Source organism: Alligator sinensis, unplaced genomic scaffold, assembly GCF_000455745.1.
Source record: "Alligator sinensis unplaced genomic scaffold, ASM45574v1 scaffold227_1, whole genome shotgun sequence".
In the NCBI taxonomy this organism is placed as follows: domain Eukaryota; kingdom Metazoa; phylum Chordata; order Crocodylia; family Alligatoridae; genus Alligator; species Alligator sinensis.
Window position 1 is genome coordinate 132,481 of NW_005841966.1, and position 13,895 is coordinate 146,375.

The 13,895-nt window shown below is 44.6% G+C and overlaps 1 protein-coding gene across 5 annotated transcripts in view; it reads left to right on the forward strand.

Moving 5' to 3' along the window:
* The window catches only part of CSNK1G3 (casein kinase 1 gamma 3), a 145,418-nt gene continuing 131,523 nt past the window's right edge, over positions 1 to 13,895 (forward strand). For 4 of the 5 annotated variants that reach the window (XM_025200395.1, XM_006020714.3, XM_025200398.1 and 1 more), the window contains exon 1: positions 1 to 35. The gene's annotated coding sequence lies outside the window, so the exon portion shown is untranslated. The remainder of the gene's footprint in view (positions 36 to 13,895) is intronic. The other variant, XM_025200397.1, reaches the window with a different exon arrangement.

The following is a 13,895-nucleotide window of genomic DNA, read 5'->3' on the forward strand; positions in this document are numbered from 1 at the left end:
GGGGCCGGGCGGCGCGGGACGGGGGCGCGCCGCGGGTGAGTGCGGGGCTGGGGCGGATGGGCCGCGCCGCGTTGCGCCACTTTTGCTCGGCATCTCCCCGCCCCGCCGGACCCCGCGTTGGGGGCCGGGGCTGCGACTCTTCCCCGCAACCTGAGGGTCGGGGCTGATGACTGCTCCCCGTCCCGCAGCGATCCCCCCTCTCTGCGTGTGGGCACAGGTTTGCGTTTCCTGTTGCTGCCGTCCTGTAGGTCAGGGCCAGGCGGGACTTGGGCTTGCTCTGCTGGACCTGACTCTTGTGGAGATTCATTCATTTGCAGCCATGAGCCGGCAACTTGTTTTTTTGTTTTTTTTTTTTTAATTTGGCTAATCCTTAAAAAAAGGGGGGTGGGGAAAGACCCATCTGGCAAGCAAAACATTCTGGCAGCCTGAAGGTCTGAAACAACAATTGCATTTCATCTTCAGAGGTTTGGGTCCTTGTTTGTTCTGGGCAAGGCTATTCCCACAGTTGAGAAAATGATTAACCCCCTGAAGTCGCGGAGGAGCTTGTTACAGGGAAATAAATCTTCTCTTCTCTCTCCAGTTTATTTCATATTTCTGAAAGGGACTTGCGACGTGGAGGTGTAAAATGTTCAGAGGAGGGAAATGCAAGTTGCAAGTTAATGGTATTCCTTTAACAATGCAAAGTTTAAAAAGCCAGTGCAGCTGTAGCCTAATAGGATAAAGGCCTATAACGCATATAAATCCTATCAAATCTATTCTTGCCGGAGTAAATAAGATCAGATGAATTCCTTATGGCCTCATTCTATAACATACCTGTTTTATATATAAAATGCTGAGTGTTTCACCACGTTTTCTTTGTGACCCGTCAGGTTTTAGTTTCGTATGCTAGAAATATTATTTGTCCTGGATTGATTGATTGATTGAATATGGTAACTGGATTTCTTGCGTGCGCTTTTAAATGTGGTCATGGATAACGCATGCAACTAAGTACACAAGATTGCTGCCTAGGCCAGGCAGCCCTCAGTGCACGTGCCAGAGCGTGGCACGTGAAGTCATTTTGCTTGGCACTTGTGGCTCAGGGAAGGGGCCGGGACTGCGTTGCCACAACAAGGATAGGGCTCCTCACAGCTCCCCCGCCCTCTGACCCTGGGACCAATAATCTTACAAGTCAAGGCTGCAGGTGTTATTTTGGCATTCTACCCAAAGACATTGCTAACCCTCGGCCTAGGCTGTACTTTGTGGATGGAAGACTTGTCACCTTCACAAAGTTGTGCCTTATAAGTTGCTACTACTCAATTTTTAGAACTTCTGGATCTCATTCCAACTATTGCATCACACACATACTGTGATAACACTTCAAGAAGAAGAGATTTGTTAGGTGAAGGGGAAAATCTGTAAAACTTTAAGGAGGTTTGTTCATAGAAATTGACTTTCCTTTTCATTTAACTTCTCAGTGGGGAAGGTTCAACAAGTTAAGTGAGATGGTATGTAAATCACAGTCAAACCTGCCTGCACTGTGGAAATCTGAAACGCTTGCAATAGACAAATCCTTTAGTTAAGCTATGTACATTACAGAATGCTTTAAAAAATAGAATGTTTTCTCTTTCTCTTACTTTGCAAGTGTGCCCCTATTAAATTAGGATACATTAGTTAGTAATACATACCTGAATTTCAAAACTTGTACAAAATTTTACACTTCATGAAAAAATATTTTTTTTCTTTTATAGCCACTGCTTGGGTTGCCTCTCAGTTGTCCTGGTAATGCTTCTTCTGCCTTCTCCCTTTCTTTCACATCTCTCTCTTGACTTGCCTGTTCAAAAGCGGCATGAGATCTTAATGTGTCAATTGAATACTTGTAAAATTTCAGTCAAAAGTAATTTTCAAATTATTGCTAGCCTCAGCTGTCATAGCTTTGGTCTTTCATCCTGATTTATGAGATCCTGATACTTTAATAGCAGCCTCTGCAGAAAAAAGTGCACTTCCTGTCTTGGAAGTCCATGCTTTTATGTATGAACCAGGAGGAAGCCAGTCATGGAGAGTCTAGAATGGTGAAACTCAAACCAGGATGCCATGGCACTCTGCAGTGGTGTGAGATCCTTTTAAAGATAAACCCAGAGATTTCAAATAAGATTCTGTGTTGTCCAAACCATTCCACCCTGTTGTAGTCGTTCTGAGTTCTTTGCAATAGAGGAATTGCTGTTATTTTTCCCTGGTCAAGAAATGAAACAAAAAAACTGGCGTGTTCAAAGAGATGTCTTGAATCTGAAAAGGTTGAGCTCACCTGAAGTAGAAGTTTGACCCATTTGATCCCGGAAAACTGCAAGTCATGTTTTTAACAACCCTTTCCCCAATTCTGTGTCACCCAAAACTACAGTTCCTAATCTCTGAAAAGGTTCTCTTGCCAATCTATTTGTATCTTCTCTAAAACATTTAACAGTGTGTCCATTTCCTTATTCATTACCTTGTTCCATAATAACTGTTTGGAACAACATGTTTATCTCTAATCTTGGTGATACAAAATACCAAAACAAAAAAAGTTCTCAAATTGACCTTGGGTCATGTGCATTTAAAAACAGGATTGTCCTTCTCCTTGACTTACTTCAAAAAGAGGTTATTTAAATAATAGTAACTCAAGGCAGATTTTTAATATATTTTGTTATATGGAGGCATTCTTATTTGTTTTAAAAAGAGATGGCAGTGTTTTTACACAATTGCTTTTGGTAAAGAAATGTGTCATCAAGTGCTCAGCCAAACAGAGTTTATATGTTTTTGGTAGGGTGTAAGGATATTGATAGTAAATCAAGCAAGTGGAAGAGTATAATGGAAGTGATTTTAGTATATAAATTTTCCAAGAATGTCAAAGTTACAGAAATAGCACACTAAAAAAATGATACGCATACTGTGAAAACTGCATCTAACTTTAAATATTTACATCTAGTAAGGTGGTACATTTAAAAAAAACTAATTGTAGCATAACGAAAGATCTCTTTCACTTTGTTGAAATAGAGAGAAACTATATTTGTATTGATTGGCTTTATATCCCATTTAAAAATAAAGTTAACAAACAAAACCCAACCTTAACACAATTAGAGCACATGGATGGCATGCAGAAACTAAAGTTAGCAATGAACCTAGGAATCTGGCATGCTGGTAGCTTTATTTTTTTAAAGGAGATAAAACGTATGCTAGAAGAGCAGGCAAAAGCATGAGAGGTGCTAATGACTGTCTAATTCAGTGCACCTTTTACACTTTGGTTTACAGTTTGATGTTTATACAGTTGGCTTCTCCCATACTATTCAAGGTGAAAAGTTAAGAGGTAGATATTCAGCTAATTGTGGTTTATTTTTATAGCATGCAGATACAGGTTTCCCTCGCTTTATGCTGTACATGCGTTCCTGGAAAACAGTGCATAACTTGAATTTGCATAAAGGGAACCCACTTCACAATGTAACAAACAGGGATATGTTCCAAGACTTTGAGTGCACTGATCCCCAGACCCATTTCTACCACTTTTACAAGACAATTTTGGTACTTGCCAACAGCAGACAGTACACACAAGCACAGGGCACCATCATAATGGGGATGGCAATTACAAACACGTGTAGCAGACAACGAGCAAGGAGCACAGATCCATGCAGGAGACTATATTTTGGTGTGCATTACTCCCACAATGTACTGCACAAAGCAGCTGACTGTGGGCTTCCATCACACCGATCACATAAGAGTGAATTTACCTTGCCTATAACAAATTTTTGGTATAAACAAGGTCATCGAATAAGAGAGAATATGCACATACAGAACCTGCATAAAATGAGGGAAACCTGTAGAGGGATTGATAGTTTAAATAAAAAGATGAGTCTTCCTGATTTTTAAAATAAATGGTTCTGCGAGTAGTAGTTTTGTGGAACAAAGTAGCATAAAGTAAATGATTGGAAAAATGGGCTTTGTGGGCTAAAACACTGGGCTAATAGTCATACTATCCAGCCACCGTATGTGACTCTGAGCATGTCACTTAATATTTTTTGAGCCATGTTTAGCTTCTCTGTTATGTTTAGGTCTGGCTAGAGCTTCCTCTTCTAATGATAATAAACAAAGTCCCTTTCTGCTTTGCAACATATAGGACATGAAGTCTGTGGTTTGTCATTCTCTGATGTTTTCTCTAGCAGGCTAGAAAATCTGTGTTCATAGTCCGATCACTCTTATGTTGCTGTCTTGCTGTTCTTTAATGTACTGCACCACATCCAGTAAAAATAAGCAAAGAATGATCATTTCTCTCAATACTGGTTGACATTAGGTTTAACTTTTAAATGTTCATAATGTTAGGAAGGTGACTCAGGATAACTTATGTCCCTCATCTATTAGTTCAGTCTCTCTGCAAGCTTAGGAAGAAAACCTTGCAACAGTTTACATGTATGCATTTGGAAGGTATAAGGACAAGAGCTGTTTTTATATGAAAATCTAGAATCTGTTGCACAGCTCCAGTAGACATGGCTTCTGTGGCACACCATGACTTTGCTTTTGTGGGCCCTGTGATGCTAGCCTAAGTGTGAGGCAGTTGCCTCTAGGCTGCTTAAATCGCAGAATACCATTCTTAAAATCATGTTATGCATGTAAGTGATTTCTTTGCTGTCCTTTGTAAGGTGTTATGATTTTTCCTTTTGAGTTTTGTGCAAGTGTTGGTAGTGTGTGTCTGCATGGCACACTGGAGTACCTGAGCTAGGTCTAGTATCTCTGCATAGCCCTGATTTTAAAAATCTATCAATATATGATTATTCATATAAGCACCTATATACGTCCTGCATGCCAAATTGTGACTTAAGTAGAACACTTTCTAGGATACTTTTTTGACATCACCTTCCGAACTCATTTATGGCACTGCTACTCGTGTAGTGTCACCAACCTATAATCATGTCGATAGGTGTACACCATGCATGCCAGGCCTATTTTCACATGTGCATGAGAATATTCACTATATTTTTAATTCTGCAGCAATCTGAAAAAGAACTGTTAAAATGCAGCTGCTGGAACATGAGTTGGAGGTAAAAAAAAAAAAAATAAATAAAAAAATTTCAATGGTCAGAGTGGAGGCAAGGCAGTCAGAGGTACAAAGCAAACATCATGTGCTTCAGCAATTTTTCAAACAGCTGCATTTTTTTAAAAGAAATCTAACTTGAAAAAATGAAAAGCTTTCCTTTCAAATGGAAGATTCCCACATGCAATTAGTAATTTTAATTTTGACAATGTTTTCTCAGTGGGCTAATAACACTGTTGTGGCCTGATGGCTTATGATGCAATGGTTAGAAACGCCGGTGGCAGTTGAGGGAAAGATTCCCCAAAACTAATTACATTTAACACTTACATCAAGACTCCAGTAGGTAGAGAGTTGTTGGGTAGCTATAGATCAGGGGTGCCCAACCTTTTTGAATGTGGGGCCGGATCACAAACTTTTTATCACCCAGTGAGCCAGCGAGCCATATAAAAGACCTCACAGGAAGTGACATCACATCAGGAAGTGATGTCACGTGACCTTTGACACCAGTGAAGTTGCAGGAAGTGACAATGAAATGGGTCTGCTCCGCACGGGAAATTACCCTGTGCCTCCATCCGCCCCAGCCCGTTGGCACCCCCAGCTCTGCAAAGGAACTTATTCCGTGCCTCCGTCCATCCCGGGCCATCCCTGAGGCGTCCCCCAGCTCCATGTGGGAACTTACCTCGTGCCTCTGTCCACCATGCATGTGGGCAGGGTGCGGGCCGTGCTGCATCTCCCCCGGCCATGTGCCGGGGCAAGGGGCGGAGCCCATCCCCAGCTCATCCAATCAGGCACGGCTGGGGCAGCCCCGCTCCATACAGCCCTTGGGGCAGCTGCGGCAAAAGCCAGCTCACTGATGAGCTGGGCCCCGCGGGGTAAGCAGTTCCCCTCCCCTTGCTGCCGGCTGAGGCCTGTGGGCTGGCCCTGCCCGCCTTGCCACTGTCCCGCCGCCCCCTCGGCTCCGCACTCTGCCCCCGTGGCTCCATGCCGCTGCCACGGCTCTGCGCTCCAGTGCCGCGTCTCCGCGGCTGCCGCTGTGGGTCAGATAAAATGGCTTGGTGGGCTGCAAGTTGGACAAGCCTGCTATAGATGATGATACAGTTCATAGATTCATAGATGTAGGGTCGGAAGGGACCTTGTAGATCTTCTAGTCTGACCCCCTGTCCTGGGCAGGAGAGAGAACTGGGCTCAAATGACCCCAGCTAGGTAAACCTCAAACCTCCTCTTAAAGACCCCCAAGGTAGGAGCCAGCACCACGTCCTGTGGAAGTTGGTTCCAGATCCTAGCCGCCCTGACTGTGAAGCATTGCCTTCTAATGTCTAGTCTAAACCTACTCTCTAACAACTTATGGCCATTATTCCTTGCTACTCTGGGAGGTGCTGGGGAGAACAAGGTCTCCACCAATCCCTGCTGGTCCCCTCCCCAGTAAGTTTATAGACGGCCGCCAGGTCCCCCCTCAGCCTTCTCTTGCGAAGGCTGAACAGGTTAAGGTCCCATAGACTCTCTTCGTAGGGTCTGTCCTGCTGTCCCTGGATCATGCGGGTGGCCCTCCTCTGGACCCTCTCAATGCTGTCCACATCCCTCTTGAAGTGCGGCGGGATGCAGTACTCCAGCTGCGGCCTGACCGGTGTTGCATAGAGGGGGAGGATCATCTCCTTGACCCTGCTTGTGATGCATCTGTGGATGCACGACAAGGTACAGTTAGCCCTACTGACCGTGTCCTTGCATTGTTGGCCCGTGTTCATCTTGGAGTCAATAACAACTCCAAGATCTCTTTCTGCCACCATCCCTTTCAAGAAGGGAGTTCCCCAGCCTATAGGTAGGCAGTAGGAACCAGCAGCATAAGTGCAACACCCTGCACTTGGCAGTATTGAATCCCATCCTATTTTCATTTGCCCACCCCTGTAACCTGTCCAGGTCCTGCTATAATATGTCCTTCCCTTCTAGTGTGCCCACCTCACCCCAAATCTTGGTGTTCTCTGCGAATTTAAACTGTGATTTTTCACCCCATCATCCAAGTCACTAATAAAGAAGTTGAACGGTGCGGGCCCAAGGACTCCACTGCCCACTTCCCTCCAGGTCGAATATGACCGGTCTACCACCACTCTCTGAGTACAACCCCTCAGCCAATTTGCAATCCATCTGACTGTGTAGGCATCAATGCCACAGTCGCTTAGCTTTTTAATGAGAATGGGGTGGGAGATGGTGTCAAAGGCCTTCCTGAAGTCCAGAAAGACTACATCCACCGCGACACCTGCATCCAATGATTTTGTGACCTGATCGTAGAAGGCAATCAGGTTGGTCTGACAGGACCTGCCCCTAATGAAACCATGCTGGTTGCCCTTGAGCATCATCCCTGCTGCTGGCCCATCACAGATGTGCTCCTTGATGATCTTCTCAAAGAGCTTCCCCAGGATTGAAGTAAGACTAATGGGCCTATAGTTGCCTGGGTCTTCCCTCTTCCCTTTTTTTAAAGATGGGGACCACATTGGCCTTCTTCCAGTCATCCTGCACCTGGCCAGAGCACCACGAGTGCTCATAAAGCCATGCCAGGGGTCCTGCGATAACCCCTGCCAATTCCCTCAACACTCTGGGGTGGAGAGCATCTGGACCTGCTGATTTGAACATGTCCAGCCCCTCCAGAAGTTCCCTAGCTCAGTCCTTCCTAACCCTAGGCCTGGCGGAGTTTTTCCCAAGTCTGTTCTGAATCTCGGTAGAGGAGTTTCGGTTCACATTTATAGGTCTCAACAAATACGCAAAGTGAAAAATGTCATAACACTTGGCAGACAAGGTTCTTTGGGTAGATGTGATATTTCTTATTAGACCAACTAAATAGTTGTAAAAACTGCTTTGCAAGCTTTCAGGCACAAACACCCTTCTTCAGGCGTAGAGTTTGTTGATATTTTGTGTGCTCTCCTGGGTAGAATAAAGCCAATATGCAAAATACAGGTTAGTGAAAATGCAAATGCATGGTAGTGAGGTTCAGAGGGAATGGGAGACAATAGGTGTGAGACAGGTAGGTAGGTGGCAGGGCAAGGAATGTAGAACTGGTGATAGAATGTAACTGGTAAAACGCGTACTGGTTGGTCTAATAAAAGATAAAACTTGGAGCTACTGGGTTCTTGTAGCGGGGGTAACTCTTGACCAGGCTGTCACCGCTGCAAGGAGCCGGGGCAAATCTGTGATCTGCAACCTGCATGCTCTGGGCAGGGACGTGCAGGTTGCAGATCGCGGCTCTGCCCCAGCACCTTGCAGCAGTGACAGCGGGTCACGAGTTGGGGCAGAGCCGCGATCTGCTGCCTGCACACCCCTGCCTAGAGCATGCAGGCTGCAGATCACAGCTTTGTCCTGGCCCTGACTAGGCTCTCCTGGCTGCAAGATCCCAGCAGCTCTGGAGCAGCCCCTGCCCTGCTGCGTGCCCTGCCAGTGTGGCTAGGGGTGGTCTCTACGTCAACCTCAGCCTTGCTTTATCACAGCACAGCTGTGGCTGGGGTTTCCTTGGAGACTGGCCCCAGCCATGTGGGCAGGGGCTGCTGGAAATGGAGTCTAGGTGATGGCCCAATCTGCCATTTTGCCCACCCCTGCTTTAAATAGTGTCATTGGTACATGCTTAGTAGAAACCTGTTCCTTTGGCGGCTAAATTCTCTAACAATTGCCCCTGTAGTGAGCATGTCCCCAATTCAGGGTGTAAGAGTTAGGTAAGACTTCCTGCAAGTGATCCCTTAGGCCAGTGGGTGCTCATTGTGATGCTGCGCTGAGCCCTGAAAATGAGAATAAGGAGATTTTTATCATATATGCTTCCAGTGCTACCTCTGACAATGCCCCAGAAAAAGGAGGAAATGGCTTAATTTGAATGCAGAGGGGTGAGGAGCCAGTGCCTTTAATTTCTATGATTTCTTTTGGAGGCTAGTTTTGTCACAGTATTAGTAGAGCTCCATTTTTTTTTAGTAAGGGTATTTACATCAGATTTCTGGCTTTCTTAAACCTTCTGGTCCTCGTTTTCAGAGAGAAGCTTAAAATTATCCTAAAGTGTACTCTTTATAGGTTAACAGCTGGAAGACAAAATTGCCAAGCCTATTATAATTTATAATTTCATGATTTTTTTTTTTTTAGATTAGCTGTACTTGATAGGATTTAGAAGGAATAGGAGTTGATGGCGAATGTGAGTATGACAAGTGTAGATGCAGACAAGGATACGCTGGATAGGAGAGGGTTAGAAGGTACTAGAGCATACTACTAGTATTTGTCTGCTGTCAGAAAATAGCTCTGAAATCCGGTGTTGAAATCTCTTGTTTTTAGAGTTCTTTGTGGAGGATATTAGTTTTCTGTTGCTGTATTATTTATCTTAAGCCTGTCTCTCCAAAGGGACATTTTACTGATGACCCTTGGAGGGGTTAGGGGTTTACAACTCCATATGATAAAATCTTTCAGATTTTCCCTTGCTAAGGAAGAAAGGGGGAGAGTAGGTGAACTGAATATTAGACTTTGTCCCTATTTTATGTCTTTATAACTCTGGTAAAATATTTTCTTATTTCTGCCTTCCAAAAATAAAGTGCATTATTTGATTTCAGTGTTATGGTACACACCTAGTTTGTTCTTTTCAAAATGTATAAAATATGATTTTTCTTGTAAGCTTATGTGAAAATCTGAGAGAAAAGGTGCACATTTTGCTCATAGTAGATTTAAACCTGTATTAGAAACTGAGGAGAGCTGAAACAGACTTCTTAGGAAATGCATAGATTCATGCAGTCCCAATGAGATACATGGAAATGTTCCTGGAAGTCTGTATAGACTAGAAAAGTTTCTTAGGTAGACTTCAGGTGCTTTATAGAGAGGAAGCTCTGTTTCTAGGCCCAGAATATTAACACACATGGAAGAGAGCATGTGACAAGATGATTTTGGAAACAAGCAAACCTGAAGATGCATGTTTATGAAATGAGTATGAGCCTTGCTGCATTCATAAACTAAATCTTTATTTATAAAATTATTTTTAATTTCAGTGGTTTCTCCAGTATTAGATGCCCTTTGCATAGTTATAAAAATGGTACTGTATACTAGAGAAATAGTATATGATCATTTAATTAAAGTCTGAATACATAAGGGAGCAGTTAAGAAAGCATGTTTCTTTTTCTTGATTTTTGGAATGTTTTGTTTTGGAGCCATGATCTTCTTTTAATACTTCTGTTTAAATTAAGAAAAGACTTGGTGCATTAACAAGGAATAAAGCAAGTATTAAGAAATGTATTTTTCCAATTTTTTAGATCATCTTTAAAAAGTTAACATTGATGATACCCATTACAATGTATCCCTGAGGCTTAATCCATCGGCCCCTGCACAGTCTTTGTTGCAAACCTGCCAGCTCAATAACGTGAAAATTGATGTAAACCTAGAAATAAGATGTCTAAATGTGCTGGCAAACAGTATGGTTGATAGGGTCCTAAAGATGCATCTGTATGGGCTCTATTCTGCTTTTTATACTGCTGCTAAAGAAAAGAAGGCCTCTATTTCCTCCTGTTCTACATGCACCAAACCTGAAAAGGTGAAATTGAGGAAGCTTCAAAGATGTCTTCCATCATCACTTCCAGCAAACATGCCAGAGAATGAGATCTCAAGACTGGGGAGCATTGCTCAAACTTCTCACCTGCTACATTTCTGACTTTAGTGTTAGATGAGCAGGTGGGCATGGCTTTTTTTTTTTTTTTCCATAGATTCATAGATGTTAGGGTCGGAAGGGACCTCAATAGATCATCGAGTCTGACCCCCTGCATAGGCAGGAAAGAGGGCTGGGTCTAAGATGACCCCAGCTAGATGCATATCCAACCTCCTCATGAAGACCCCTAGGGTAGGGGAGAGCCACCACCTCCCTTGGGAGCCCGTTCCAGACCTTGGCCACTCGAACTGTGAAGAAGTTCTTCCTAATGTCCAGTCTAAATCTGCTCTCTGCTAGCTTGTGGCCATTATTTCTTGTAATGGTCTTTGCTGCTGGAGTGATGCATGATTTTAAAATAGACATACCCAAAAAGCTTCATCATGCTACTGGTCATGGCCAACCATTGGCTTCACCTAGTCTATAGAGGTAGCTAAAATATTTTGGCTAATATTTTTTACAATGTGATCTATTTTAGGTTATATACATAGCCAGAAACTTCTGGTTCTGAAATCTTGTCATGCTCTGTAACAGAGTGTAAACTCTTTCTGGTGGCCCAACTACTAGTTTCTGGAAAGTTTTAAACTCCCCTCCAGAAATTGACTTGTGTGGATGTGCTCACCTGAATTGGTCACATTGATGTGGCTCCCTAGCAAAGTATAAATAAGTAGGTACTGTTTTCTTGCAATGAAGGAACTCCCATACATTTTAAAATTGACCACTTGCTACTCAGTAATACTCAACAAACTCCATTTCATTATAAAAACATCTTTGGGGGAGGGGGATGGAGGATGGTAACTTTTTTTGTGAAAGTGCAGTATTCTGTCTCATTTTGCAATGCTGTGGCTTTTAAACCATTTGGATTTTAAGAATGTTGAATGGCCCTTATTAATTTAAAAAATGCTGTGATGATGGTGTAACTAAATACTACTCTATAACGTAACTTGAACTATCCTGTCATTTGTTGTCTTGGTTGACTTACTGCTTATTGTTTTTAGTTATGAATAGTTTATGTAGGTAAAAACGATATAATTAAAAAGAGGCTATAAGTATTATACTATTCTGTAATGAAAGATTACTTCTGAATGAAAAGAATAGTATGAAAGAATAGTACATTACTGTACTTCGGAGTGTTTCTGTAAGCAGCCTGCACACTTGCCTACCATGTATTCATAGATTCATATCGATTGTAAGGCCGGAAGGAACCTTGGAAGATCGAGTCCAGCCCCCTGCACCAAGCAGGAAAGATAACTGGGGGTCAGGTGACCCCAGCAAGGTGACTGTCTAGTCTCCTCTTGAAGATTTCCAGGGTAGGTGATTGTGGAATAAGCTCCCTCCAGACATGGTGCAGTCTGGACACCCTCTCTCTGAAGAACTTTTTCCTAAAGTTGAGCCTGAATTGATCTTCCAGGAGTTTGTGGCCATTACTCCTGGTTTTCCCCTCGGGTGCCCTGGTGAACAGTTCTCATCGAGCCCTTGATGTACTCCCCTAGTGTAGTGGTAAGCTGCTACCAGGTCCTCTCTCAGCCTTCTTTTCCTCAGACTGAAGAGTCCCAGGTCCCTCAGCCTTTCCTTGTATGCCTTGCCTTTTAAGACTCTGATCATATGGGTGGCTCTTCTTTGGACTCTCTCATGCTTGTCCACATCCTTATTAAAGTGTGGTACCCAGAACTGGACGCAGTATTCCAGCTGCGGTCTCACCCACCAGTGCTGCGTAGAACAGAAGAATTGCCTCCTTGGTTTTGCTGAAGATGCATTGATTGATGCATGCCAGAGTATTATTTGCCCTACTGGTTACAGCATCGCACTGTTGGCTCATATTCATGCTGTGGTCTATTATTACTAGGCATGTGCGAAGCAGCTAGTATTTACTTCGGATTTGGCCGATTCGGGGGACAGTGATTTGATTCGGTGATTCAAATCGCTGTCCCAAATCGATTCGTTCGAATCCCTGAATCAGCCAGGCCCATCCCTCCCAGCCTGGCAATAGCTGCCCCACTTGCCACAGCTCCTGGCACTTGTTTTAAAAAAAAAAAAAAAAAAGCCTCGATTCAGTGGGTGCTGCCAGATGGGGGGCAGTCCTCACTGCCCTATGCTGCATGGGGGGGCCCCTGCAGACCCCCCTCTCCCGCTGCCCCAGTGTCCCCCCCCATGGCTGCCCTGCCCATAGCGGCTCCGGCCCTTTAAGAAAAACAAAACGAATCCTGCCCCGGACTCGTGGTTCCTGCCGGGGGCAATCCCCACTGCCCTATACCATGTGGGGGGGCTCTGCAATAGCCTCTTGAAGCCCCAAGGCCGCTGCAGGAGTGGAGAGTCCCGGGGCTTTTCTGTTTCGTTTTTTTTCTTAAAGGGCCCAAGCTGCGGTGGATGGAGCAGCCATGGGGGGGGTGTGCTGAGGGAGTGGGGGGGTCAGAGGACTTGTGCAGAGCCCCCCCAGGCATTGTGGGGCTGTGGGGGAGGGGGGCAGCAGGGATCGCCCCCTGCTTGGCAGCACCCAGTGAGTATCAGGGCTTTTTTTTAAAGCACTGGGAGCTAGGATGGGTGGGGCAGCCATGTGGAGGCTGGGGGAGCAGGCAAGGGATGGGGTCTGGCAGAGTTCCCCCCCATGGTCCCCTCCTCCAGCCTGCGCTCCCCCACCCTTAGTACTTATCAGCTCAGAGCTGGTTGCAGCTCCCTGCTGCAGCCACTGGGGACTGCCCGAATCATTAAAGCTCTCTGAATCTTTTCCAAAGTTTTGGAGAGCTTTGAATCGATTCCGACCTTTTAATTGGTCCCCTGACTCGATTTGGATTCAGAGATTTGGCCACTGAACCGGGCCACATCTCCTCTGAATCAGATTGCTACCTGAAGCTTCGCACAGACCTAATTATTACCCCCCAGGTCCATTTCATTTGTGGTGCTAGTTAGTTTGGTGCCACCAAACCTGTAGGTTTGTAGGGGGTGCACGAAGCGGGCAGTATTCAGTTTGGATTTGGACCAGTTGCGGGGACAGTGATTCGATTTGCTGATTTGGATCACTGCCCCAGTTCAATTCAGCTGAATCTGAAGATTTTATTCTGATTCAGAGAATCAGCAGTTCGGCCACAGACATAACTTATATATGTTTTTTTCTACGTGCCTTAAGGTACCAGGTGTGGCTTGTGAATGTGGATATGGGGGGGGTGGATGGAATGTCCCACAGGAGTATAGGGAGGTCCCCCATGTGCTCGGCAGCGGACT